The 25,018-nt window shown below is 47.2% G+C and overlaps 1 long non-coding RNA gene across 2 annotated transcripts in view; it reads right to left on the bottom strand.

The window, feature by feature from the left end:
- Positions 1-25,018, bottom strand: part of LOC140479199 (uncharacterized) — a 73,119-nt gene that overhangs the window by 33,770 nt on the left and 14,331 nt on the right. For both annotated transcript variants that reach the window (XR_011960973.1, XR_011960974.1), the window contains exons 3-4: positions 17,289-17,425; positions 3,172-3,443 (exon numbers count right to left, since the gene is read on the bottom strand). This is a non-coding gene — a long non-coding RNA (uncharacterized lncRNA). The remainder of the gene's footprint in view (positions 1-3,171; positions 3,444-17,288; positions 17,426-25,018) is intronic.

Raw genomic sequence — 25,018 nt, 5'->3', positions numbered from 1 at the left:
ACTTCCGCCCCCACCAATGCCGCGCACTTGCATTCTGCTGACAAACCCCCAGGTCCCACCATCACAATCCCTACCCCAGAATCCGGAGGGGAACACCACCCCTGCTCATGACTCCATCCCCATTCCCCCTAACACCACACCCACTCCAGTTACAGGCTCCGTCGCCTCGCCCAGCTCCACACCTACGCCAGGTCCCAGCTCCCAGTCCTGCCGAGTTTTCACCATTCCTCCTGACCTCCCCCTCACTGAGGATGAATGATCAATCCTCAGCAAAGACTTCACCTTTATCCCCCTCCGTCCACACATCAATTAATTTAATACACGCTGAGATATTGAACACTTCTTCTGACGCCTCCGAGCATACTTTTACAATCAAGACTCCCACCCACCTTTCAAGGACCCTTTTGCCCACCTCCAACATACTCCATCCACCAGGACACCCCGCGCTGGCCTATTACCTGTCTTCGATTTCTACATTTCCAACTTCCACCGAGACATCAACCGCCTCAACCTATCTACCCCCTCCCCCACTCCATCCTCTCACCCTCACAACGTGCAGCCCTCCACTTCTTCTGCCGACCTCACCATCAAACCAGCAGATAAAGGGGGTGCAGTGGTAGTCTGGTGCACTGACCTCTACACTGCTGAAGCCATGATGCCAACTCGAAGACACTTCCTCCTATCACCCCCTCTACCATGACCCACCTCCCATCACCAAACCGTCATCTCCCAGAGCATACAGAACCTCATCACCTCAGGAGGAGAACTCCCACCCACAGCTTCCAACCTCATTGTCCGGGATCCCCCACTGCCCGATTCTACCTCCTTCCCAAGATCCCCATAGTGTTAGGTAAGGGGTAAATGTAGATGTAGGGGTATGGGTGGGTTACGCTTCGGCGGGGCGGTGTGGACTTGTTGGGCCGAAGGGCCTGTTTCCACACTGTAAGTAATCTAATCTAATCTAATCCACAAGCCTGACCATCCTGACCGACCCATTCTCTCAGCATGCTCCTACCCCACCGAACTCATGTCTGCCTACCTCGACATTGCCCTCTCCCGCAGTCCAGGAATTACCCACATTCATTCGAGACACCATCCATACCCTCCACCTCCTCCAAGACTTCTGTTTTCCAGGCCCCCAACGCCGCATCTTCACCATGGATATCCAATCCCTCTACACCGCCATTCACCATGACCAGGACCTCCAAGCCCTCCGTTTCTTCATCTCCTGACGGCCACAACAGAACCCTTCCACCGACACTCTCATTCATTTGTCTGAACTTGTCCTCACACTTAACAATTTTTCCTTCAAATCCTCCCACTTCCTCCAGACCAAAGGGGTAGCCATGGGCACCCGTATGGGCCCGAGCTATGCCTGTCTCTTTGTTGGTTATGTAGAACAGTCCATTTTCCGTAGTTACACTGGCACCACTCCCCACGTCTTCCTCCGCTACATTGATGACTGATTTGGCGCCACATCGTGCTTCCTTGAGGAGTTTGAGCAATTCATCAACTTCACCAACACATTCCACCCTGACCTTAAATTTACCTGGACCATCTCTGATACCTCCCTCCCCTTCCTGGACCTCTCCATCCCCATTAATGACAACCGACTTGACACCGACATTTTTTATGAACCTACCGACTCCCAAAGCTACCTAGATTACCTCTTCCCAGACTACCGCCTGCAAATTTGCCAACCCGTATTCCCAATTCCTCCGCCTCCGCCATACTTGTTCCCAGGAGGGCCAGTTCCACCACAGAACACACCAGATGGACTCCTTCTTTAGAGATCGCAATTTCCCTTCCCACGTGGTTAAAGATGCCCTCCAACGCATCTCGTCCACATTCCACACCTCCGCACTCAGACCCCACCCCTCCAACCATAACAAGGACAGAACGCCCCTGGTGCTCACCTTCCACCCTACCAACCTTCGCATAAACCAAATCATCCGCCGACATTTCCGCCACCTCCAAACAGACCCTACCACCAGGGATAGATTTCCCTCCCCACCCCTTTCTGCCTTCCGCAAAGACCGTTCCCTGAGTGACTACCTGGTCAGGTCCACGCCTCCCAAAATCCCACCCTCCCTTCCTGGCACCTTCCCCTGCCACTGCAGAAATTGCAAAACCTTCGCCCACACCTCTCCCCTCACCACCATCCAAGGCCACAAAGGAGCCTTCCACATCCAAAGTTTTACCTGCACATCCACCAATATCATTTATTGTATCCGTTGCTCCCTATGCGCTCTCCTCTACATTGGTGAAACTGGACACGTCCGAGCAGAGCACTTTAGGGAACATCTCTGGTACACCCGCACCAATCAACCCCACTGCCCTGTGGCCCAACATTTCAACGCCCCCTCCCACTCTGCCGAGGACATGCAGGTCCTGGGCTTCCTCCACCGCTGCTTCGTCACCACCTGACACCTGGAAGAAGAACGTCTCACCTTCCGCCTCGGAATACTTCAACCCCAGGGCAACAATGTGGACTTCACCAGTTTCCTCATTTCCCCTTCCCATATCTCACACGCCACCTCCAGCCTTCCAGCTCAGCCCCCCATGACTTGTCCTAACAGCCTAACACCCTTCCCACCTATCCACTCCACCCTCCTCCCTGACCTATCACCCCCATTCCCACCCCCATTCACCCAGTGAACTCTTTGCTCCCTTCGCCCATCCTCCACTCTGACCTATCACCTTCTTCCCCACCCCATTCACCTATTATACTCTATGCTACTTTCTCCCTATCCCCACCCCCCTCTCATTTACCTCCCAACTCTGCAGGCTCCGGGCCTCTATTCCTGATGAAGGGCTTTTGCCCGAAACGTCGATTTTCCTGCTCCTCGGATGCTGCCTGACCTGCCATGCTTTTCCATCACCACTCTAATCTAGAATCTGGTTTCCAGCATCTGCAGTCCTTGTGTTTACATTATTGGAGAAGAAGGCAACCGAGATAAGGCATGTTGTTAACACTGAACCAAGTTACAGGGATAAGGAAGGTAGTCTGGAATGCAGCACAATTCAAATATGTGGAGGGACTATCGAAAGGAGGAGGTTACAGCGATAGGATCTGTTATAGGAATTAAAAATTATTGAAGACACTGGACCACAAGACATGCCATAGATACACTGTTGTAGAGTAGTGAGTTTTAATATAACATAACTTACATTGGTGTGGTGATTGAGCCTGGGGTGTGTGTGTGCACTGTGCTCCCCTCCAGCATTGTACTATGTCATGTTGTGTTAACAGATGCTTGGATCCCTCTCATTGTTCTTTGCTCTGTGCACTGTGGGTGACCTTAATTCACGACAGGATTTATTGAAGGCTCCAGATCTCCTTTCCCTTTGTCTCTCTCTGGCAGACCAACTGCATTCAATGAGGTGATGGACGATCCACCCAGCAGCTGGAAAGGCTATTGAGTCAGGCCTTTCCTGAGTACCTACAGGAGACAGAGAAATAGACAGAATGTGAAGTTAAACAGATGCAGTGAGGGTTACACATGGAGAATGGCACTGAGTTCCACAGAGATCTGGAAAATGGAGCGATATTAAGTAATAGTCCCACATTGCTGGAAGATGTCAGGATCACACAATTGTGTCAGAAGAATGGGTTTAGCTTCATGATGCCCTGGTATTAGTGCTCAGGGATGAGCACCCAGTGAGTAGGTGAAGTAATGGCCTAGTGGTATTATAGCGACAGAATGTATCCAAAACCTCAGCTAATGTTCAGTGGAGGCAGGATTGAATCCCACCATCTGAAAAGGGGACATTTGAAATCAATAATTTGAAAAATAATAAGTAACAATCAACAAATAAGTATGAAACCATTACTGATGTACAATAAATCCAAACACTTGTCCTTTAGAGATGGACATCTGCCCATCCTCACGTGGTCTGCACGACATCCCCACAGCAAAGGGTTTGCCTCTCAATTACCCTCTGAAATGGCCGAGCAAGTTACTCAGTTCAACGGCTTCTAGGACTGGGCAAGGAAGGCTGGTCAGCCAGAGACACACACATCCCATTCCTGATTTTTAAAAATATCTATTAGGATGATCCCCCTGGAACTGTGCTGGGACCAGTGTCCTGGCTAATCATGTCGGTAGGTTTATGGACAGGGCATTAAACTGACAGAGAGGATGCAGGTGAAAGGAGCTTTCCAAATCCAAAGGGAAAAGGTGAAGCAATGGAACAGCATGGGAATGTGGCTGAAGACAAGCAGAAAGGAACAGGATGGGACAGAGTTTAACTAAAATTGTACATCAGTGAATAGATTTGTAACAGAAAATTGTGGAAGGCAGTATATTATGTTTTTTTTTGAATGGACAACGTTGCTGCAATAAGGTCGATGGATTTGTGAGACAGAGATAAAAGATATTTAGACATGAATACAGGGAGACATGAATACAGGGTGAACAAAATATTCAGTGGTTCGTAATCTTGTGCAAACTCAGGCAAAATGGGTAACGCTAACAATAATGGATACCAAAGGCATTACAGAGAAATCATTTGGCCGCAGATCATGAGGTAGAGTCAGTCTGAATGTAAATTCTGGTTACTACTTGCCAAAAACACAAGGTGAGTAATAGTTTTGGCCACCGAACAGCATTTCATTGCTCATCACTGCATTCAACAGGAACTCATTGGAATTTTTTAACAAAGGCATTGTGATAATTTTGGAAAACGTAAATATTTCTATAATCTGGGACAATCACACGGACAGCATTGATATTGGAAGAGGAGTTCGGAGAATTTTTTTTCAGTGTTTCTTTGAAAAACACATTGTGCAACTGTTAATGGACATAACTATCGCAGAGCGACCGTGTAATGAAACTTAGTGAATGAGTAATGTCACCTGGAGAGGTCCTTCGGGAAATTGTGATAAAGTGCAGTTTAAATAAACAAAGTTTTAAAGTGAAACACAGAAAGGACAAGCTACAAGTCGAAATAAAAATAGCCAATTATGTGTGTGTGAGAGGGGAACTGACCAAGATAAACAAGCTAAACAGACTGAAACATATGTCTGTAAATGAACAGTGGAAACCATTTGAAGGAACAATGCAAAATACTCAACAAAAGGACATTCCACTGAAACAGTAAAAACCTCAGCAAGAAATTCCCACTGATCCCTCACTCAGGACGAAAGGGATCATACTAGATTATGAGGCGAAGAGGATCACCAAAGAGTACTTAAAATCCTGAAGTGAGAGAGTGTTTTAGGAGTAAATGTTAATGGATTGGAATGGGTCTGCTCGCAGGAGGAGGGCTGTAGGAAGGGGAGCCACGGTCAGGGTTCATTGACACAATAGGAACAGGGAGAGGTGAAGGTGCTGGAGGTGGTGAGAGTGTCACAGAGAGTGGTCAGGGTGTTACAAAGCCAGGACGGATTGCTGCAGCTGGAGGGGTTTGCAGAGGTACGGAGGGACATCGGTATTTTTATATATTCATTCACGGGATGTGGGTGTCACTGCCTGGAACAACGGTCTTTGACCCCACTGCTAATTACCCAGAGGGTAGCTCAGAGTCAGCCACATTGCTGTGGGTCTGGAGTCACATGTCGGCCAGACCAGGTTAGAATATTTGATGTCCTTCCCTAAAGGAGGTGGGTGAACCAGATGAATTCTTCCCACTGATCAACAATGTTTTATGGTGGCCCCACCAATGTCTTTTCCAGCCACAACATGACATCCTTCTCCTACGCTTTGTGCTCTCCCGAATGGAGGTAACCACCCCAAATGTCTGCTTCACCAGCCTGTCTACATGTGACACCACTTACAAAGATAAATCTACCTGCATCCCTGGGTCTCTGACTGACAACACTACCCAGGGCCCGAACATTAACTGTACAAACCCACCCTGGTTTGTTTCACCAAAATGGAACACCTCACCTTTATCTAATTAAACTCCATCTACTATTCTTCAGCCCACTACTCCAGCGTACTATTCGCCCTGTTGTATCATACGTAACGTTTTGCACTGTCCACTTTACCAACAATTTCAGTATCACTCAAAAAACTTCCCACAAAACCAATATTCCCATCCAAACGATTTATCCAAATGACAAACAACAGTGGACCCACTTCACCGCTGGTCACATGTCTCTAGTCAGGAAGGCAACATGTCTCCCATCACCCTCTGTCTCCTACCATCAAGCCCAATTTTGTATCCAGTTGACTAGCTCCTCCTGAATGCCATATCCTTTTACATTGATCTGAGCTTATTACCCAGATTACCAGACAGAACGTAGAACACAGAACAGTACAGCACAAGACCCTTCGGCCATGGTGCCATGCCCAACTTTTATCCGACTGTGAGATCAAACTCACTGACATACCCTTCATTTTGCTATCATCCATGTACCTATCCAAGAGTCTGGTAAAATGTCCTGTTCCACCCACTCACCACTCTCTGTGTAAAGTACTAATTCTGAAATCCCCCCTTACCTATCCTCCTATCACCCTACAATTATGACCCCTTGTACCATGGGATAAAGCGGTCTCTCACTGTTCAATCTATCGTTGCCTCACACCATTTTGTTCACCTCTAACAAATCACACCACACTCTTCTTCACTCCAATGAGAAAAGACTTAGCTCCCTCAACCTTTCTTTATTAGACATGCCCTCCAGTCCAGGCAGTATCCTGGTAAACCTTCTCTTTACAATCTCTAAAGCTTCCACATCCTTCCTGTAATGAAGGGAACAAAACTGAACACAATATTCTAATTGAGATCTAAACAGGACTGTATAGAGCTGCAGCATAACCTCATTGCTTTAAAACTCAATCCCCCAGCAAATGAAAGCCAATACAACATATTCTTTCTTAACAACACTATCAGGTTGGTGGCAAATTTGAGGGATCTCTGCTCATGAAATCCAAGATCCATCTGTTCCTCCACACTATTCAGTATTCTGCCTTTACCCCTGTATTCTGCATTCAAGTCTCACCTTCCAAAATGCAGCACTTCACACTTTTCCAGATTTGACTTAATCTGCCACTTCTCAGCCCAGCTCTACATCCTGTCAATGCCCCATTGCAACCTCCAGCAGACATCCACACTATTCACCACTCCACCAACCTTCGTGTCATTGGCAACCTTACTTACCCACTCTTCCACTCACACATCCAAGTCATACATAAAATCACAAAGAGCAGAGATGTTTTGACCTCTCTCTGCAGAAAACCACTGGTCACTGAGCTCCAGGCTGAATGATTTCCATCTGTCATCACCCTCTGTCTTCTATGGGCCAGGAATTCTGTATCCAGGCAGGCAGGTTTCCCTGTATCCCATGCTCTGTGCTTTCTCAATGAGCCATAAATGTGTTTTGTCACATTCTCAAAGGATTCAATAAGATTTGTGTGGTATGACCTGTCCCTTACAAAGCCATAATGACATTCAATAATCAAACTATGGTTTTCCAAGGAATCATAAATCCTGGATCTCAGAGTCTCCAATAATCTGCACATCACAGACAGAAGACTGACAGGGCTGTGATTCCCAGGATTATCTCTATTCCCTTTCTTGAACAACGCATGGCTGATTCACCTAACCTGCAGATCTTTGGGCTGTGGGTGGAAACCGGAGCACCTGTCGGTAACCCACACAGACATGGAGAGAATGTGCTAACTCCACACAGACAGTCGCCTGCGGCTGGAATTGAAATCGCGTCCCTAGTGCTGTGAGGCAGCAGTGCTAACCACTGAGCCACCGTGCTGCCCCATGTAACTCTCTAGAGCTTCTGATCCTTGGTTCCTCAAACTTAAGCTAGCTTCCTTCTTCCTCTTGATTAGATGTTCTACATCCCTGGAACCTTGTCAAATGCTTTGCTGAAGTTCATGTAGACAACGTTGACTGCTCTGCCTTCATCGATCTCTTGGTCAACTCCTCGAAGAGTTTGTGAAACACGGTTTCCCACTCACAAAGCCATGCTGACTATCTCTAATCAGCCCTTGCCTTTCCAAATATATGTAGCTCATTTCTCTCAGAATCTCCTCCAACAACATACCAGTGGATCACTGGGCTGTGATTTCCTGGCTGCTCCCTGAAGCCTTAAAGTGATGGAACACCCTCCAGTCTTCCAGTAACTCATTGTGTATGTTGATAATATAAATATCTCTGTTAGGGACACTGCAATATCTTCCCCAGATTCCCACAATATTCTAGGATCAAACTAACAAGTGATTGAGGATTGATCTACCTTTATTTATTTTAATATTGCAGCACTTTCTCTTCTCTGGTGAGGATTCTTTCCAAGACATCACTATTTATGTCCCCAACTTCCCGAGTTTCCATGTCTTTCTCCACAGTAAATTCTGACAACACTATTTCGTCTAATATCTCACCCACGTCCTGACAGTTAAGGTGCCCTATTCTCTAACAAGTTACTCTTTAGCCCTTATTGAAACTTGTGTAAAGGTTTCTGAAAATTCAAATAAACCGTTTCCTCGGTACAACCACTCCTACACCCGTATCTATTCTGCCATTTATATTCTTACCAATAAAAATAAAATCCAACATGCTCAAAAACATATTCTCTTTTTATTAAAAGCGTTTCTAAGGGTCCAGTTATTGTTCATTGACATATCCTTTCAAACATATTTCAGCTACCGACCTACTGTCAGGCTAACACTGCTTGGTTTCAGACTGGCAGCAGAAAGGGTTATGGGAGTTCGTGTTTATCAATCTGAAAAAGGTAGCTTACAGGTTCAACAGGTAATAGAGGTTTTGGGAATAAGGAGGGTCGTGGGGACTGAAGGAAATTATGGAGATAGGGAGCGATGTGCGGACTGTATGAGATTATGGACACAGAGAGTGCAGTGGTGACTGAAGGACATTATGGAGATAGGGAGTGATGTGGGGCCTGAAAGAGGCCAAAGAGATCTGCAGGGCTGTTGGGTCTGAAGGAGGTTGCACAGATCAGGAGGATCATGGGGATTGAAGGAGGTTACTCTGAACGGGAGGGTCATTGGGTCAGGATGAGATTATGGAGATAGGGAGGGTTGTGGGACCTTTTGGAGGTTATGGAGTTAGGGAGGTTTCTGGGGAATGATTCAGGTTACATGGATAGGAAGAGTCATGGGGACTGAAGGAGTTTATGGAGAGAGGGAGGGATGTGGGGACTGAAGGAGGTTATATGGATCGTATGTTTATAGAGAAGCACAGGAAAGAAGAGCAGGTATCGGCCATTTGACCACAGAGCCGGTCCCACCATTCAATGTGATCACGACTGATCATTTAACCCAGTACAGTATTCCTGCTTTCACGCCTTAATCTGATATTATAGTGACTACTGGCATTTCGTGATACAGCGGGATGTAGTAACTGGGACGGGGGTGGGTGGGGGGATGGTGTCTTACGGAGATAGGGAGATAGGGAGGGATGTGGAAGCTGGGACAGGTGACAGATACAGGGCGGGTTTTAGGAATGGGAGGACTTTACAGAGATTTGGAGGAATGCGGCGATGGGACGTGATAACAATCACAGGGAGGATTTTGGGAGCTCGATCCGAGACGGGTCCAGCTGAGAACAGAAGGGAGTCAAACAGTCAGGACAGGCAGGGACAAGGGAGGACTAATAAATTAAACTGCATTTATTTCAATGCAAGGGGCCTAACGGGGAAGGCAGATGAACTCAGGGCATGGTTAGGAACATGGGACTGGGATCTCATAGCAATTACAGATACATGGCTCAGGGATGGGCAAGACTGGCAGCTTAATATTCCAGGATACAAATCCTACAGGAAGGATAGAAAGGGAGGCAAGAGAGAAGGGGAGTGGCATTTTTGATAAGGGATAGCATTACAGCTGTGCTGAGGAAGGATATTCCCAGAAATACATCCAGGGAAGTTATCTGGGTGGAACTGAGAAATAAGAAAGGGATGATCAGCTTATTAGGATTGTATTACAGACCCCCCAATAGTCAAAATGAAATTGCCAAACAAAGTTGTAAGGAGATCTCAGCTATCTGTGAGAATAATAGGGTAGGTAAGGTAGGGGATTTTAACTTTCCAAACATTGACTGGGACTGCCATTGTGTTAAAGGTTTAGATGGAGAGGAATTTGTTAAGTGTGTACAAGACAATTTTCTGATTCAGTATGTGGATGTACCTACTAGAGAAGGTGCAAAACTTGACCTACTCTGAGGAAATAAGGCAGGGCAGGTGAGTGAGCTGTCAGTGGGGGAGCTCTTTGAGGCCAGCGACCATAATTCTATTTGTTTTAAAATAGTGATGGAAAAGAATAGACCAGATCTAAAAGTTGATGTTCTATTTGTTTTAAAATAGTGATGGAAAAGAATAGACCAGATCTAAAAGTTGATGTTCTAAATGGGAGAAAGGCCAATTTTGACGGTATAAGGCAAGAACTTTTGAAAGCTGATTGGAGGCAGATGTTCGCAGCTAAAGGGACGGCTGGAAAATGGGAAGCCTTCAGAAATGAGGTTATGAGAATCCAGAGAACGTATATTCCTGTCAGGGTGAAAGGGAAGGCTGGTAATTATTGGGAATTCTGGATGACTAAAGAAATTGAGTGTTTGGTTCAGAAAAAGCAGGAAGCATATGTCAAGAATAGACAGGGTAGACCGAGTGCATCCTTAGAAGAGTATAAAGGAAGTAGGAGTATACTTAAGAGCGAAATCAGGAGGGCAAAACGCGCACATGAGATAGGTCTGACAAAGAGAATGAAGAAGAATGCAAAGGGTTTTTACAAATATATTAAAGGAAAAAAGGGTAACGAAGGAGAGAATAGGGCCCCACAAAGATCAGAAAGGCGGCCTTTGTGTGGAGCCGCAGAAAATGGGGGAGATACGAAATGAATATTTTGCATCAGTATTTACTGTAGAAATTCATATGGAAGATATAGACTGTAGGGAAATCGATGGTGACATCTTGCAAAATGTCCAGAGAAACAGAGGAGGAAGTGCTGGATGTCTTGAAACAGTAAAAGGAGAATAAACCCCCAGGAACTGATCAGGTGTACCCGAGAACTCTGTGGGAAGCTAGAGAAGTGATTGCTGGGCCTCGTGCTGAGATATTTGTATCATCAATAATCACAGGTGAGATGCCAGAAGACTGGAGGTTGGCAAAAGTGGTGCAACTGTTTAAGAAGGGTGGTAAAGACAAGCCAGGGAAGTATAGACCAGTGAGCCAAAACTCAGTGGTGGGCAAGTTGATGGAGGGAATCCTGAGGGACAAAATGCACATGTATTTGGAAAGGCAAGGACTGATTAGGAATAGTTGACATGGCTTTGTGCGTGGGAAATCATGTCTCATAAACTTGATTGAGTTTTTTGACGACGTAACAGAGAAGATTGATGAGGGCAGAGTGATAGATGTGATCGATATGGACTTCAGTGAGGCATTCGACAAGGTCCCCCATGGGAGGCTGATTAACAAGGTTAGAACTCATGGAATACAGGGAGAATTAACCATTTGGATACAGAACTGGCTCAAAGGTAAAAGACAGATAGTGGTGGTGGAGGGCTGTTTTTCAGACTGAAGGCCTGTGACCAGTGGATTGTCTCAAGGATCAGTGCTGGGCCCTCTACTTTTTGTCATTTACATAAATGATTTGGATGCGAGCATAAGAGGTATAGTTAGTAAGTTTATAGATGACACCAAAATTGGAGGTGTAGTGGACAGCGAAGAGGGTTACAACAGGATCTGGACCAGATGGGACAATGGGCTAACTGGCAGATGGAGTTTAATTCAGATAAATGCGATGTGCGGCATTTTGGGAAAGCAAATCTTAGCAGGACATATACACGTAATGGTAAAGTCCTAGGGGGTGTTGCTGACCAAAGAGACCTTGGAGTGCAAGTTCATAGCTCCTTGAAAGTGGAATCGCAGATAGATAAAAGAGTGAAGGCGGCATTTGGTATGCTTTCCTTTATTGGTCAGAGTATTAAGTACAGGAGATGGGAGGTCATGTTGCGGCTGTACAGCACAATGGTCTGGCCACTGTTGGAATATTTTGTGCAATTCCGGTCTCCTTCCTATCGGAAGAATTGTTGTGAAACTTGAAACAGTTCAGAAAAGATTTACAAGGATGATGCCAGGATTAGAGGATTTGAGCCAGAGGGAGAGGCTGAACAGGCTGGGGTGGTTTTCCCTGGAGCTTCGGAGGCTGAGGGGTGACCTTATAGAGGTTTACAAAATTATGAGGGGCATGGATAGGATAGGATAAACAGACAAAGTCTTTTCCCTTGGGTCAGGGAGTCCAGAACTCGAGGGCATAGGTTTAGAGTGAGAGGGGAAAGATATCAAAGAGACCTAAGGGGCAATCTTTTCACGCAGAGTGTGGAACGTGTATGGAACGAGCTGCCAGAGGATGTGGTGGAGGTTGGGACAATTGCAACATTTAAGAGGCATTTGGATGGGTATATAAATGGGAATGGTTTGGAGGGATATGGGTCGAGTGCTGGGAGGTGGGACTAGATTGGGTTGGGATATCTGGTCGGCATGGACGGGTTGGACCGAAGGGTCTGTGTCCGTGCTGTATATCTCTAGGACTCTATCACTCATTGAGGTTATAGAAATAAACTGTGTGGTCGCGTCTGGAGGAGATTTAAGGTATAAAGATTTGTTGTTACCGAAGGAAATTACATCAATCGGGACCAGCAGTGTTTACAGAGACTGAGTTTTAGAGACAGGAGGAGTTCATAGTCATCATTATAAAGGCAGAAACTAATTTATGAGAGAAGCAGGGTCACTCTGCTTTGTGCCCAGAGACAAGGAGGAGTCTCACAGCTGGAGGAGGTTACTAAGGAAAAGAGCTTTTTTGTTGTCGTGATGGGAAGGTTACAGAGATCATGAAGGTAGTAGGAGTTCAAAAAAGTCACAAAGACAGGGAGGTTTTTCAGGTCTGGAAAGGACTATACTGACCATGATGGCTTAAGGAACTGAAGAGTTGTTTTTTTTCCAGTAAAGGAGAGATGTGACAGAACCCGGGATTAAAGGCAAAGGCAGAAACTTGGAGAGTTTTACTGATATGAGGAGCTGACAGGGATAAGCAGGATTGTAGGGGCTGATAGAGATAGGGGAAGTGGTATCGATGAAACAGACAATGGAGAAACTGACAGACATAGGGAGGGTTCTGTGGAACAGATGAATTTACAGACAAGATGGTGATAATGAAGCCTGAGAATTTTCTCATGTTCCTTGCCCAGCATTGTTCCTACATCATGCCCTCAGGGTCTGAATTAAAGCCCACTAACTCCTCCCTGTGTTGTTTACTGTGAGTGATCTTAGCGGCTGCAGGATTTACTGAAGGGTTCAGATCTCCCTCTCCATCTGTCTCTGGCTGACCAACTGTCTTCAATGTGGTGTTGGACGATTCATGAATTGGGAATTCTGCTGAGTCAGGGACATCAGGAATACCTACAGGAGACAGAGAAGTGGACAGAATGGCAAATTAGATTAATGCAATGAAGGTTCCACGTGGAGAATGGCACTGAGTCCCACAGAGAACTGGAAATTCCCAGTCTCCGTCCCTGGCCTGTGCAGTTGCTTCCCTCTGGAGTGGAGAATGCTGTTGGCTCAGGATCTGGAGTAGCTGCAAGAGTGAGAGACACTGACAGAGGCAGCAATTAGACCCACACAGTGAGGGATAGCACATGGAGAGAGACTGAGTGATATCACCAGAGTGCTGGAAGACTTCAGGATCACACAATGGTATCATCAGAAGTGGTTCTGACCAGTGAGCACTGCTACCAGTACTCAGGGAAGACTGAGCTATTTTATTGGGATAGGCTCCCCAGGTATCAGGATTATGCAGTGTGCTATAAATGGACACAGATGAGGAGGGGGACAGGTCTGAGGGGAATGGAAATTCCCAAGTCCAAAGAGTAAGATTGAAATATTGGAACACCATGGAGATGTGAATGAAGACCAAAAGAAAGAAACAGTAAGGGACTGAGTTTAATTAAAATATGACATTGTCAAACAGATTTGTGACAGGAAATTATTGGTTAAAATAAAGTAAATGCCATTTCCGCCCCTCACAATTCCTCATTCACCACAAGTGACATCACTTCCGCCCCTCACATCATCGCTGATGTCACACACTCAGTGACTTCCACGCCCCCCCACTTCCGTGTTTGTCACCACTTCCGCCCCACCAACGCCACTCACCTGCATTTTGCTGACACCACCCCCAAGTCCCACCGTCACCATCCCTGCCCCCAGAACCCTGAGGGGAACACCACCCCTGCTCATGACTCCATCCCCATTCTCCCTAACACCACACCCACTCCAGTTACAGGCTCCGTCGCCTCCCCCAGCTCCACACCTCCGCTTGGTCCCAGCTCCCAGTCCTGCCGAGTTTTCACCAACCCCCTAACCTACCCCTCACTGAGGATGAATGATCAGTCCTCAGCAAAGGCCTCACCTTTATCCCCCTCCATCCACACATCAATGAATATAATACACGCCGTGACATCGAACACTTCTTCCACCCCCTCCGCCTCAGAGCTTACTTTTACAATGAAGACTCCCGCCTATTTTCTCTGAGGACCCCTTTGCCGGCCTCCAATACACTCCATCCACCTGGACACCCCGCGCTGGCCTATTACCTGTCTTCGATTTCTTCATTTCCAACTTCCACCGAGACATTAACTGCCTAAACCTATCTACCCCCTCCCCCACTCCATCCTCTCACCCTCACAACGTGCAGCCTTCCACTTCCTCTGCTCCAATACCGACCTCACCATCAAACCAGCAGATAAAGGGGGTGCAGTGGTAGTCTGGTGCACTGACATCTACACAGCTGAAGCCATGATGCCAACTCAAAGACACCTCCTCCTACCACCCCCTCTACCATGACCCACCTCCCATCACCAAACCGTCATCTCCCAGAGCAGACAGAACCTCATCACCTCAGGAGATCTCCCACCCGCAGCTTCCAACCTCATTGTCCGGGATCCCACACTGCCCGGTTCTACCTCCTTCCCAAGATCCACATGCCTGACCACGCTGGCCGACCCATTCTCTCAGCATGCTCCTATTCCATCAAACGCATGTCTACCTTGTCTACCTACCTCGACATTGTCCTATCCCCCAGTCCAGGAATTACCCACATTCGTTTGAGACACCACTCACACCCTCCACTCCTCCAAGACTTCCGTTTCCCAGGCCCCCAACGCCTCATCTTCACCATGGATATCCAATCCCTCTTCACCTCCATCCACCATGACCAGGTCCTCCGAGCCCTCCGTTTCTTCATCTCCCGACATCCACAACAGCACCCTTCCAATAATACTCTCATTCGTTTGGCTGAACTTGTCCACACCCTTAACAATTTTTCCTTCAAATCCTCCCACTTCCTCCAGACCAAAGGGGTAGCCATGGGCACCCGTATGGGCCCGAGCTATGCCTGTCTCTTTGTTGGCTACGTAGAACAGTCCATCTTCCGTAGTTACACTGGCACTACTCCCCACGTCTTCCTCCGCAACATTGATGACTGCATTGGCACCACCTCGTGCTCCCTCGAGGAGTTTGAGCAATTCAGCAACTTCACCAACACATTCCACCCTGACCTTAAATTTACCTGGACCATCTCAGACAACTCCCTCCCCTTCCTGGACCTCTCAATCCCCATTAATGACAACCGACTTGACACCGACATTTTTTACAAACCTACCGACTCCCACAGCTACCTAGATTACACATGTTCCCACCCTACCGCCTGCAAAATTCCCAACCCCTATTCCCAATACCTCCACATCCACCGTACCTGCTCCCAGGTCGGCCAGTTCCACCACAGAACACATCAGATAGCCTCCTTCTTTATAGATCGGAATTTCCCTTCCCACGTGGTAAAAGATGCCCTCCAATGCATCTCGTCAACATCCTGCACCTCCGCCCTCAGACCCCACCCCTCCAACCGTAACAAGGACAGAACACCCCGGTGCACACCTTCCACCCGACCAACCTTCTCAGAAACCAAATCATCCGCCGCCATTTCCGCCCCCTCCAAACAGACCCCACCATCAGGGATATATTTCCCTCCCCACCCCTCTCCACTTTCCGCAAAGACCATTCCCTCTGTGACTACCTGGTCAGTTCCATGCCCCCCAAAAACCCACCCTCCCTTCCTGGCACCTTCTCCTGCCATGCAGGAATTGCAAAACCTGCGCCCACACCTCTCCCCTCACCACCATCCAAGGCCCGAAAGGAGCCTTCCACATCCAATGTTTTACCTGCACATCCACCAATATCATTTATTGTATCCGTTGCTCCCGATGCGGTCTCCTCTACATTGGGGAGACTGGACACCTCCGAGCAGAGCACTTTAGGGAACATCTCTGGGCCACCCGCACCAATCAACCCCACCGCCCTGTGACTCAACATTTCAACTCCCCCTCCCACTCTGCCGAGGACATGCAGGTCCTGGGCTTCCTCCACCGCCACTTCCACACCACCCAACGCCTGGAGGAAGAACGCCTCACCTTCCATCTCGGAATACTTCAACCCCAGGGCATCAATGTGGACTTCACCAGTTTCCTCATTTCCCCTTCCCCCATCTCACCCCACCTCCAGCCTTCCAGCTCAGCCCCGCCCTCATGACCTGTCCTAATGGCCTATCTCCCTTCCCACCTATCCATTCCACCCTCCTCTCTGACCTATCACCCCCATCCCCACCCCCATTCACCCATTGTACTCTTTGCTACCTTCCCCCATCCTCCACTCTGACCTATCACCTTCTTTCCCACCCCATTCACCTACTGTACTCTATGCTACTTTCTCCCCATCCCCACCCCTCTCTTATTTATCTCCCCACTCTGCAGGCTCCCGGCCTCTGTTCCTGATGAAGGGCTTTTGCCTGAAACATCGATTTTCATGCTCCTCGGATGCTGCCTGACCTGCCGTGCTTTTCCAGCACCACTCTAATCTAGACTCTGGTTTCCAGCATCTGCAGTCCATGAGGAGACTACCGAGATAAGGCATGTTGTAGACAATGAAGCAAGTTACAGCGATGGGGATGGTAGTCTGGAATGCAGCACAATTCAAATATGTGGAGGGACTATCGGGAAGGGAGGAGGTTACAGCGATAGGATCTGTTACAGGATTAAAAATTATCGAAGACACTGGACCACAAGACATGCCATAGATACACTGTTGCAGAGTAGTGAGTTTTAATATAACAGAACTTACATTGGGGTGGGGATTGAGCCTGGGGGGTGTGTGTGCACTGTACTCCCCTCCAGCACTGTATCTATGTCATGTTGTGTTCACAGATGTTTGGAGCCCTCTCATTGTTCTTTGCTCTGTGCACTGTGGGTGACCTTACCTCACTACAGGATTTATTGAAGGCTCCAGATCTCCTTTCCCTTTGTCTCTCTCTGGCAGACCAACTGCATTCAATGAGGTGATGGACGACCCACCCAGCAGCTGGGAAGGCTATTGAGTCAGGACTTTCCTCAGTACCTACAGGAGACAGAGAAATAGACAGAATGGGAAATTAAACAGATGCAGTGAAGGTTACACATGGAGAATGGCACAGAGTCCCACAGAGATCTGGAAAATGGAGCAATATTAAGTAATAGTCCCAGATTGCTGGAAGATGTCAGGATCACACAATTGTGTGGGAAGAATGGGTTTAGCTTCATGATGCCCTGGTATCAGTGCTCAGGGATGAGCACCCAGTGAGCAGGTGAAGTAATGGCCGAGTGGTATTATTGCGAGAGAATGTATCTAAAACCTCAGCTAATGTTCAGGGGAGGCAGGATTGAATCCCGCCATCTGAAAAGGAGACATTTGAAATCAATAATTTTAAAAATAATAATTATTAATCCACAAATAAGTATGAAACCATTACTGATGTACAACAAATCCAAACACTTGTCCTTTAGAGAAGGACATCTGCCCATCCTCACGTGGTCTGCACGACATCCCCACAGCAAAGGGTTTGCCCCTCAATTACCCTCTGAAATGGCCGAGCAAGCTACTCAGTTCAAGGGCTTCTGGGACTGGGCAATAAAGGCTGGTCAGACAGAGACTCACACATCCCATACCTGATTTAAAAAAAATCTATTAGGATGGTCCCCCTGGAACTGTACTAGGAGCAGTGTCCTGGCTAATCATGTTGGTAGGTTTATGGACAGGGCATTAAACTGACAGAGAGGATGCAGGGACAGGATTCAAGTGAAAGGATCTTTCCAAAACCACAAAAGAAAGGTGAAGTATGGGAGCAGCATGGGAATGTGACTGAAGACAAGCAGAAAGGAACAGGAGGAGACAGAGTTTAACTAAAATTTTTACGTTGAGGGCGGCACGATAGCACAGTGGTTAGCACTGCTGCGTCACAGCACCAGAGACCCGGGCTCAATTCCCGCCTCAGGCAACTGTCTGTGTGGAGTTTGCACATTCTCCCCGTGTCTGTGTGTGTTTCCTCCGGGTGCTCCGGTTTCCTCCCACAGTCCAAAAAGTTGCAGGTTAGGTGAATTAGCCATGGAAAATTGCCCACAGTGTTAGGTGTAGGGGAATGGTTCTGGGTGGGCTGTTCTTCGCAGGGTCAGTGTTGACTTATCGGGGCGGCACGGTGGCTCAGAGGTTCTCACTGCTGCCTCACAGCGCCAGAGACCTGGGTTCAATTCCCGCCTCAGGCGACTGACTGTGTGGAGTTTGCACGTTCTCCCCTTGTCTGCGTGGGTTTCCTCCGGGTGCTCCGGTTTCCTCCCACAGTCCAAAGATGTGCAGGTCGGGTGAATTGGCCATGCTAAATTGTCCGTAGTGTTAGGTAAGGGGTAAATGTAAGGGTATGGGTGGGTTGCACTTCGGCGGGTCGGTGTGGAGTTGTTGGGCCGAAGGGCCTGTTTCCACACTGTAAGTAATCTCATCTAAAATTGTACATCAGCAAATAGATTTGTGACGGAAAATTGTGGAAGAGAATATATTATGTTTTTTTTTAAACGGACAACGTTGCTGCAATATGGTCGAAGGATTTGTGACACAGAGATAAGAGAGATTTAGACACCAGGGAGACATGGATACAGGGTGAACAAAAATATTCAGTGGTTTGTAATCTTGTGCAAACTCAGGCAAAATGGGCAACGATAACAATAATGGATAACAAAGGCATTACAGAGAAAGCATTTGGCCTCAGATCATGAAGTAGAGTCAGTCTGAATGTACATTCTGGCTACTACTTGCCAAGGACACAAGCAGCAGAACAGTTTTAGCCACTGAACAGCATTCCATTGTTCATCACTGCATTACACACGAACTCATTGGAATTTTTTTAACAAACACATTGTGATAACTTTGGGAAACTTAAATATTTGTATAATCTGGGACAATCACACAGTCACCATTGGTATTGGAAGATGAGTTTGGTTAATTTTTTTTCAGTGTTTCTTTGAAAAACACATTGTGCAACTGTTAAGGGACATAACTATCGCAGAGCGACCATGTAATGAAACTTAGTGAATGAGTAATGTCACCTGCAGAGATCCTTCGGGAAATGTGGTAAAGTGCAGTTAAAATAAATAAAGTTTTAAAGTGATTCACAGAAAGGAAATCTGCAACTAGAAATAAAAATAGACAATTACATGAGTTTGACAGGAGAACTGACCAAGGTAAACGCGGGAAACAGACTGAAATATGTGCCTGTAAATGAACAGTGGAAAATATTTGAAGGGACAATGCAAAATACTCAACAAAAGGACATTCAATTGAAACAGTAAAAACCTCAGCAAGAAATTCCCACTGATCCTTTACTCAGGACAAAACGAATCATACTAGATAATGAGGCTGAGAAGATCACCAAAAAGTACTTAAAAGCCTGAAGTGAGAGAGTGTTTTAGGAGTAATTGCAATGGGTCTGCTAGCAGGAGGAGGGCAGTGGGAAGGGGAATCATTGTCAAGGTTTAATGACACGATAGGAACAGGGAGAGATGAATGTGCTGGAGGTGGTGAGAGTGTTACAGAGAGTGGTCAGGGTGTTACAAAGCCAGGACGGATTGCTGCAGCTGGAGGGGTTTGCAGAGGTACGGAGGGACAGAGGTATATCATTCATGGGATGTGGGTGTCACTGCCTGGAACAACGTTCTTTGACCCCTCTGCTAATTACCCAGAGGGCAGCTCAGAGTCAGCCATATTGCTGTGGGTCTGGAGTCACATGTTGGCCAGACCAGGTTAGAATATTTGATGTCCTTCCCTAAAGGAGGTTAGTGAACTAGATGAGTTCTTCCGACTGATCAACAATGTTTTAATGGTGGCCCCACCAATGTCTTTTACAGCCACAACATGACATCCCAACTCTTACTCTTAATGCTCTCCCGAATGAAGGTAACCATCCCAAATGCCTTCTTCACCAGCCTGTCTACCTGTGACACCACATTCAAAGAAATGTGTACCTGGGTCACTGGATCACTGACTGAAAACACTACCCAGGGCCCGAACAATAACTGTACAAGTCCCGCCCTGGATTGTTTCACCAAAATGGAACACCTCACCTTTATCTAATTAAACTCCATCTGCTATTCTTCAGCCCACTATCCCAGCAGTACTGTTCATCCTGTTGTATCACAGATAACATTCTCCACTATCCACTTTACCACCAATTTCAGTGTCACACAAAACAATTACTTACCAGGAAACCAATATTCCCATCCAAACCATTTATCCAAATGACAAACACCAGTGGACCCACTCCACCGCTGGTCACATGTCTCCAGCCAGAAAAAAACAACATGACTCCCACCACCCTCTGTCTCCTACCATCAAGCAAATTTTGTATCCAGTTCACGAGCTCCTCCTGAAAGCCATATCCTTTGACACTGATCTGAGCTTATTACCCAGTTTACCAGACAGAACACAGAACACAGAACAGTTCAGCCCAAGACCCTTCGGCCATGATTTCATGCCAACCTTTTATCCAACTGTAAGATCAAAATAAACTACATCCCCTTCATTTTACTATTATCCATGTGTCTGTCCAAGATTCTATTAAATGTCCCAGATGTGCCTAATTTTACTACCACCATTGGCAGTCCATCCAACCACCTACCATTCTCTATTCTCTTATCCATCCTCCATTCACCTTAAAGTTACACCCCCTTGTAATAGCCATTTATGCCAAAGGAGGAAAAGTCTCTGACTATTCACTCACTCTGTGCCTCTTATCATCTTGTTCACATCCACAAAGTCGCCCCGCCCCCTTCTTCACTCCAATGAAAAAATCCTTCGCTCCCTCACCTTTTTTTGTAAGAACTGCCCTCCATTACAGGCAGCATCTTGGTAAATCTCCTGTGTACGCTCTCTAAATCGTGCGCATCCTTCCTGTAAACAGGGGACCAGAACTGAACACAATATTCCAAGTGTGGTCTCACCAGGACGCTATAAAGATGCAGTAAAACCTCACGGCTCTTACCGTCAATCCCCTTCTAAGGGGAGCCAACACAACAAGTGCCTTTTTAACAACCCTACCAACGTGCGTGGCGATTTTGAGGGATCTATGGACACTGACCCCATGATCTCTGCCAAGTATTCCGCCTTTCACCCTGTATTCTGTATTCAAATTCGACCTTCCAGAATGAATCACTTCACACTTTTCCGGATTGGACTCCATCTGTCACTTCCAGCCCAGCTCTGTGTCCTGTCAATGTCCCATTGCATTCTACAACAGCTCTCCACATTCCCCACCACTCCACCAAACTTCACGTTATTGGCAAACTTACTAACCCACTCTCCAACATCCACATCCAAGTCAGTTACAAAATTCACAGAGAGCAGAGTCCCAGAGCTGATTGTTACAGAACACCACTGGTCACTGAGCTCCAGGCTCAATACTGTCCATCTGCTGCCACCCTCTGTCTTCTCTGGGCCATCCAATCCTGTATCCAGACAGACAGATTTCCCTGTATCCCAATTTTCCTTCTTTTCTGAATGAGCCATCAACATATTCTGCCATATCCTCAAAGAATTCAATAAGGTTTGTGAGGTATGACCTGACCGCTCACAAACCCATACTGACTGTGGCTAATTTAACTATGGTTTTCCAAGTAGTCGTATATCCTGTCTTTAGAGTCCTCGCCAATAATCTGCACACCACAGACATAAAACTAAATCTGTAATTCCCAGAATTCTACCTCCGTAATATGGTCCAAACTCTACAAACGTTCTCTCCTCTCCCATGCTCCCCAGAATGACACTGGAGGGTGGAGGGAGTTACAGAGATAGGGAGGGATATCAGGACACGAGGATTTTGCAGATATTAGGAGGTTTGCAGTGCCAAAAGGAGGCTTCAGTAATTGTGAGGTTTCATGGTGATGAAGGCATTTGAGGAGGGAGGGAGGGAGGGAGGATTGTATGGAAATGAGCGGTTTCATAGTTTAGGTGTTTTGTTAGGACTGCAAAAGGTTACGGAATTGGGGAGGTTTAAGCACTTGAGATTGTTACACAAACATGGTTTTGGTTGCAATGCAGGAAGAGGATTCAGGAAGCTGGAGAGTATGGGGTCTGAACGAGGTTACACAAATGGGAAGAGTTGTCAGGAGTGGAGGTGTTTACAGAGACAGCAATGGCCTGATCTGGAGCAGAGGACCCAGATTGGGAGGGATGGGGGGACTGGAGGTGATTTCACAGGGAGGGAGGACCATAGACCCACAGGAGGTTACAGAAATGTGGAGAGCTGTAGGGCTGACAGGGGTTCATGGAGTTGGGAATGTTGGGAGGGATAGAGAAGTTTACAGGGATAAGAATGTTTGTAGGCCAGGGCTGAATCACAGACAGGGACTGTTTTAGGGAGCTGAGCAGATTACAGAGATAAAGATATTTGTATCGACTGGAAGAACAAACTGAGATATGCAGGGTATCGTGACTAACGATGTTTATAGACATAGGAAGGATTAGGTTCTGGGGGTTATGGAGGCTGTGGAATCTGGATTTCTTTTCAGAGACTGGGATAGCAATTTTGGTCAGAAACAGTTTCACAGATAAGGGAGCATAGCACAAACAGGAGGAAGTTGTAGAGGAGGGTGACGTTTAAACAGATAGTGGTGTAAGAGCTGGACAAGGTTATGGAGATGGGTAGATGGTGGAGACACAGGAGGAGCTTACATTGACATGGGGGTGATAGTGACAGGAGGGTGTTAAATAGATAGTGGGTTTTGTAGGGACCGGATTGGGAGAGGCACAGGCATGGAGTGAGTTCGACAGATCAGGATTACTGCAGAGACCTGAGAGGATTACACTGATAGGGATGGTGGTCGGGTCTCCACAGACTGTTGGTGTTTAGGGACTGGAAGAGATTTGGTAGATAGGGAGGGATGTAAGAGCTGCAGGAGCTTATGGAGAGTTGGAGCAACTGCAGAAGTAGGTTTCTCAGACAGGAGTAGGTTATAGATAGTGAGGGTTGTGTGGTCTGAGTAAGTCAAAAAGAGGAGAGTTTTCTCGTCTGGAAGAGGTTACACTGACAGGGACAGTTGAAGAGACTGAAGCAAAAATGCATGGAGAAGGTTACACAGATCGGGAGGAGAGTAGGGGCTGAAGGTGAATACACAGACATGGAGAGTTGTATTGTTAGACGGAGCTGAGAGGGATAGGGTCCGGTGTAGGGATTTACACAGATAGAGAAGGTTGTGTGTTTTGGAGAAGGTTATACTGATACAGACAGTGTTAGGGAGTGTTTAGTGGACTACAGAGGAGCTCAGAGAGAATGTATTATGGGGAGTGGAGGAGATTACAGACACGGGGATGGCTGTCGGGTTGAAAAGAGCTTCTACTGATCCTCAGTGCTGTAAGGCTGGAGGGAGATTATAACAGCGAGTTGTTGCCAAGACTTAATTTCTTCACTGATATAGAGCAGGTCTCAGCATGTAACTGTCAAAGGGAAGTTGAGACAGTCAAGATTAGTTTTCAGAGACACAAATGTTTATGGGAGTTTCAAGAGGGAACAATGATTGGGAGTGTTGTACCAAATGGTAATAGTTATAGGGAGGGTTCTAAAAGCAGGAAGAGGTGACAGACATATCGATCTTTGTAAGGACTGGAGAAGGTTACATAGGCAAGGAGTGTTTTAGAGTCTGGAGGAGATTACTGTGTTGAGGAGAATACTGGGGATAAGGCAAGGTGTAAGAGACGGGGATGGTTGACAGTGCTGGAAGATAACCTGAATAGAATCGCCATCGTGTGCAACCAGGCCATTCGGCCCAACCAGTCCATTCCAAAACTCTGAAGAGCATCCTACCCAGACCCACCCCTCTACCTATACATTAAACCCTGCATTTCTCATGGTGAACTTATTTAAACCACACATTCCTGAATACCACAATCAATTTATGATGGCCAATTCACTGAAGGTGCAAATTTTGGACACACACACACACACACACACAGTGAGGGAATACACGCAGACACACAGTGAGGGAGGGACACATACGCAAATCGAGGGAGGGACACACACACACACACGAAGCGAGGGAGGGACACACACACACAACGAGGGAGGGACACACACACAGCGAGAGAGGGACACACATACACAGCGAGGGAGGGACGCACATACACAGCGAGGGAGGGACACACATACACAGCGAGGAAGGGACACACATACACAGCGAGGAAGGGACACACATACACAGCGAGGAAGGGACACACATACACAGCAAGGAAGGGACACGCGCACACACACAGCGAGGGAGGGACACGCGCACACACAGAGCGAGGGAGGGACACGCGCACACACAGAGCGAGGGAGGGACACGCGCACACACAGAGCGAGGGAGGGACATGCACATACACACACACACACACACACACACACACACACACACACACACAGCAGGAAAGAGACACGCACACACACAGCAAGTGAGGGACACACACAGACATGCAGCGAAGGGACACACACACACACTCACAGACAGTGAGGGAAGGACATGCACACACAGCGAGGGAGGGACACGCTGAGACACGCAGTGAGGGAGGGGACATGCACATACACAGCGTGGGAGGGACACGCACACAGCGAGGGAGATACACACACACACTCACACAGCGAGGGAGGGACACGCACAG

This window comes from Chiloscyllium punctatum, chromosome 6 (genome assembly GCF_047496795.1).
Source record: "Chiloscyllium punctatum isolate Juve2018m chromosome 6, sChiPun1.3, whole genome shotgun sequence".
NCBI classification, from domain to species: Eukaryota; Metazoa; Chordata; class Chondrichthyes; order Orectolobiformes; family Hemiscylliidae; genus Chiloscyllium; species Chiloscyllium punctatum.
Note: the sequence above shows the minus strand (reverse complement) of the source record. Positions and strands in the feature narration are given on the sequence as shown.